The following is a 5,000-nucleotide window of genomic DNA, read 5'->3' on the forward strand; positions in this document are numbered from 1 at the left end:
CTCATCTTTCCCCTTTATCACAATGACAGCGGCTTGCCTCTATAACTCTGGCTCTCTCTAATAATAGCAATAATAATAATAACAATAATGATAATAGTAATAATAATGATAATAATAATAATAGTAATAGTAGTAGTAATAATGATGATAATAACTCAAGATATTTTTTCTTTTTTTAATGCGGAATTTGAAATTATTATTATTATTATTATTATTATTATTATTATTATTATTATTATTATTATTATTATTATTATTATTATTATTATCATTATTATTATTATTGTTGTTGTTGTAATTGTTGTTAGAATTTCACCTCCGCCACCGCAGAGGTAATTACTTTTTTCTTTTCATAATCGCTTTATTATTATTATTATTATTATTATTATTATTATTATTATTATTATTATTATCATTATTATTATTATTATTATTATTATTATTTATTATTATTAAAGTTACCTTCTATTTATTGGTTAGATAATGAGATAATTGGATTTATTGACGTTAAAATGCGTCTCTCTCTCTCTCTCTCTCTCTCTCTCTCTCTCTCTCTCTCTCTCTCTCTCTCTCTCTCTCTCTCTCTCTCTCTCTCGTTCGTTAATTCATCTCTCGTTTGTCTGTCTGTCTCTCTCTCTCTCTCTCTCTCTCTGTGTGTGTGTGTGTGTGTGTGTGTTTAGGGCACCAGTTACTTGAGTACTTGTGGTGGCAGCGGTAGGAATACTAAGCTCTCTCTCTCTCTCTCTCTCTCTCTCTCTCTCTCTCTCTCTCTCTCTCTCTCTCTCTCTCTCTCTCTCTCTCTCTCTCTCTCTTCCCGTCACCGCCGCCGCCAGAAGCTGCAGGGGGGGGGCGGGAGTGTGTCGCCGCGGCTTATCACCAAGACGTGTGTTGTGTTTGGGCTTCTGAGCGATTGAGCGGCTGATCTGTGTGTGTGTGTGTGTGTGTGTGTGTGTGTGTGTGTGTGTGTGTGTGTGTGTGTGTGGTTACTGACGGGGCAGAGGACGTGTGTGTGTGCGAAGGGAAACAGCCGGTGTGTGCAGGAAGGAAGGAAGGAAGGAAGGGAAGGGAAGAAAGGGTTTTGGTGTGGTGGTGTAGTGCAGGGTGGAAGAGAAGGGAAGGAAGGGTTGTGGTGTGGTGGTGTGTACAGGAAAGAAGGGAAGGAAGGGTGGCGGTGTTATGGTGTGGTACAGTGTGGCGGCGGTGAGTGCGCGGCGGTGCGGCGGTGCCTCAGTGGGCGTGTTGGTCCCTCCCTGGTAGGTGGCGGCGGCCGCGGGCGGGTGGCGGCGTGGCGGCGGCGGCGGCGGGGCGTGGAGGGCGGGCAGTGGCTGGGTGCGCGGCGGCGGCGGACAGGCGGGGCCCTTCACACTCAGCCTCCGCCTCCTCGTAGGTAAACACGCCGGGCTTTCTCCCGCTCGCGCCCCCGCCGGCCTGACAGCCCCGCACAGCCCCGGCCCGCCGCAGCCCGCCACAGCCCCTCACGCCGCCGCAGACGACCTGTCATCAACTTTTGCCGCGGAATCAAGGAAAAAATATTGCGTATCCAGCGGACGCGGTGCGCGGCGAGGCGGCGGCGGCGGCGGCTGCGGCGGCGGCGGCGGTGGTGTGGCAATTTCCCGCGGCATTCCTCGCACTGTATGTGGTGGTCGCAAGTTATATTTTGGAGTCGGATGCCTCAAGTTTCCATTCAGCGGGACACCAATTAAAATCTCACCGGCAGGGGCTGGAGGCGGCGCCCACCCGCCCACACCCACCACCCACCGCCCACCATCCACCGCCCACCGCCCAGCACCCACGCCCACCGCCAAGCAGAAAGGATCACAGGGGTACTCACCCTTCACGCCGGCGACTACGGGATAACCTGTGGGCTTTACGAGGCTCAGTGTTTATGCATGTGTGTTTGAGGGGCCCTTGAGGGGGAGGGAGGAGGGGCGGGGCGCCGACACACAGCCTGGCGGGGCGGCCTCGCTCAGTCGCCACACGCCCTACACGTCCACACACTCGCCTCGCCGGCCCAGGGAGGCATGGGTGCGCCTTGCAGGGGGCGTGGGCTGCAGGGGCGTGGAGGCGGGGGCGTGGATCACCGTGGGGCGTGCCGGCGCGGGAGTGGCTGAGTGTGGGGCTGCCTCACTACCACGGGAGATGCTGTGTTGGGCTGGACCGCCGCACGTATTGGTCACAGCATGGGACCCGCTAGCCTCCAGACGGGTCCGCCTCCCTCCTCCTCCCCTCCCCCTCACGCTCCTCCACCCCTCGTACCTCCCTCCCTCATTCCTCCTTCCCTCCGTCTCTCCCTCCCTCCGCCTCACCCCTTCTCTCCATGCTTCCTTGCTGCCGCCGCCGCCGCCGCCGCCGCCGCTGCTGCCTCGGTGGGTCCCCTTGCTGCAGCTGTTGTAGGAGTGGTGATGCTGGTGCGGTGACAGCTGCGCCCACTGCTGCTGCTGCTGCTGTGGCTGATGCTGTGGTTGATGATGTGGGTGCTGTTGGTTATGTGTTTGTTGTTGTTGTTGTTGTTGTTGTTGTTGTTAGGTAGTGGTGGTGGTGGATGTTTCTATTTCTCCTCCTCCTCCTCCTCCTCCTCCTCCTCCTCTTCCTCTTTTTTTGCCCCTCTCTCATATTAGTATTAAAGGATGTGGAGCAGAGCAGACCGCTGAAGCAGGTAACCTCGTTATAAGCCAACAAGCTTTCTGTTACCTGCTACTTCTGTCTTCCTAAGCTCCTCCTCCTCCTCCTCCTCCTCCTCCTCCTCCTCCTCCTCCTCCTCCTCCTCCTCCTCCTCCTCCTCCTCCTCCTCCTCTTCCTCCGGGTTTCAGTCTTTCGTCGTCATAGGAAATAATCGTCATTTATGTTAGATAATCGTTCTTTCTCTCCCTCTTCCTCTCATCATCACACACTTCCTCTCCCCGCAGCATCGCTCCTCTCCCCGCTTTCCTCCTTTCTTCACTCATAGCATCACTCACTCCTCTCGTTGTTGTTGTTGTTGTTGTTGTTGTTGTTGTTGTTGTTGTTGTTGTTGTTGTTCGCCTTTAGCAACTCCAAATCACAGTTTCTTCTTTTCTTCTTCTTCTTCTCCTCCTCCTCCTCCTCCTCCTCCTCCTCCTCCTCCTCCTCCTCCTCCTCCTCCTCCTCCTCCTCCTCCTCCTCCTCCTCCTCCTCTCCTCTCCTCTCTTTTCAACATCCTCTCTTAAACCTCATCTCACCTCCCTTTCTTCCCTTCCCTCTCCCTCCTCTCTGCCCCCTTCCTCTCCCATTCTCTCCCCTCTCTTCACACACGGAAAATTCAAGCGTTTTTCAAATTCCTCCCCCCAAAAAAAAAATTCTTCGTGCCTAGTTAATATCGAGAGTGAAAAAGAAATAGGTTATAATTCATTAATTTAATATACACAGTAAATATGAACAGGTAAAACTCAGGTGTGTGTGTGTGTGTGTGTGTGTGTGTGTGTGTGTGTGTGTGTTGGTCACTCAACAGAAATAAGAAAACGGGAATAGATAAGTGTGTGACAATAAGAGGAAGAGAAATAAGCGAGAAAATAGGAGAAGAAGAGGAGAAGGAGAATAGAGAGCAAAGGAGAGGAAACAGAGAAGAAGAGAGGGGAAAGAAGGAACAGAAGAGAAGAAATAGAAAACAGAAGAGAGGAAATAGAGAACAGAAAAGGGGAAACAGAGAAAAGAGAAGAGAAAATAGAAATCAGAAGAAAGGAAATAGAGAAGAGAAGAGAGGCAAAACAAAAAAAAAGGGAAGAGGGGAAATAGACAAATAAATGAGGAAATAGAGAAGAAGAGGAAAGGAAAGAAGATGATAAGAAGAAAGAGGAAGGAATATAAAGGTAAGAATATATAAATAGAATGAGAAGAGAAGAAAATAAAGAAGAGATGAGTTGTATAGAACAGGAGGGGAAGAGAAGGAGAAGAGAAGAAGAAAGAGAAGGAGGAATGAATAAATAAAAAAAACGAAAGAGAAGAAGTGAGAGAAATAAAGAAGAGGAAATGAGAAGGAGAAGGAAAAGGGAAAGAAAAAAGGAGATAAAGATTACAGAGAGAGAGAGAGAGAGAGAGAGAGAGAGAGAAGAGAGAGAGAGAGAGAGAGAGAGAGGAGAGAGAGAGAGAAACAGACATACATACAGACAGCCATAACACAGACAGACAAACAGACAGACAGACAAGCCATGCACAGATAATATCAAGCATAATTCTGGACAGGTGTGTTAATTAAGCCTCTGCAGGTACGCCGAGGCAAGGGGGGGGGTAGTCCCAGGGCTTCCCAGGGGGCTTGGGACACCGCTGGCTCTATTCTGATTAAGCCCCTTCTCCTACACTCAAGAAGAGGTGTGCCTGCGGTCTGTCCGTCTGTCTGTTTGTCTGTCTGTCAATATAAGAGGGCTGGAGTGCCTTCAGAGTGGTCTGGCCGAGGGTATCTGCCCCCCCTCCCCCCTCACTCGTTTATTTTGGTGAGTAGGGTGCTCTCTCTCTCTCTCCTCTCTCTCTCTCTCCTCTCTCTCTCTCTCTCTCTCTCTCTCTCTCTCTCTCTCTCTCTCTCTCTCTCTCTCTCTCTCTCTCTCTCTCACCTGATGCTCTAATTAACCTGTGTTTTACCTGTTCTTTAATTAACTTGCTACCTTTTAATGATCGCCTTGTTCCACCTGTTTCCTAATTACCTGTGCTCCACCTGGCCTTTTAAGTAAGCTGTGTTTCTACCTGTGCTTTGGCTGCCCCTGTGCTTACCTGTCCTTGCTTGTGGGGGGGGGAGGAAAGATGGAAGGAGGGAGGGAAAGTAGGGAAGAAATAGTAGTAGGAAGAAAGGAAAGGAAGAGAATGAGAGGAGGGAAAAAGCGGGTATGGAGAGGAAGAGATTAGAAAGGATAAAAGAGAGAAAAGAAGCGAGAAAATGATGGTAGGGAGAAAGAAAAGGGAGTGAAGGAAAGGAGGAAGAGAGGGAGGGAAGAGAGAGATGCTTTTATTTTCTGCTATCCTCCTTCTTTTCATCTCTCTCTTTATCTCTCTCC

At 49.7% G+C, this 5,000-nt stretch overlaps 1 protein-coding gene across 1 annotated transcript in view; it reads right to left on the reverse strand.

The window, feature by feature from the left end:
- Positions 1-2,172, reverse strand: part of LOC135094147 (extracellular serine/threonine protein kinase four-jointed-like) — a 111,357-nt gene extending 109,185 nt beyond the window's left edge. The window contains exon 1 of the mRNA XM_063993966.1: positions 1,832-2,172. The gene's annotated coding sequence lies outside the window, so the exon portion shown is untranslated. The remainder of the gene's footprint in view (positions 1-1,831) is intronic.
- Positions 2,173-5,000: the final 2,828 nt, after the last annotated feature.

Source organism: Scylla paramamosain, chromosome 44, assembly GCF_035594125.1.
Source record: "Scylla paramamosain isolate STU-SP2022 chromosome 44, ASM3559412v1, whole genome shotgun sequence".
In the NCBI taxonomy this organism is placed as follows: Eukaryota; Metazoa; Arthropoda; class Malacostraca; order Decapoda; family Portunidae; genus Scylla; species Scylla paramamosain.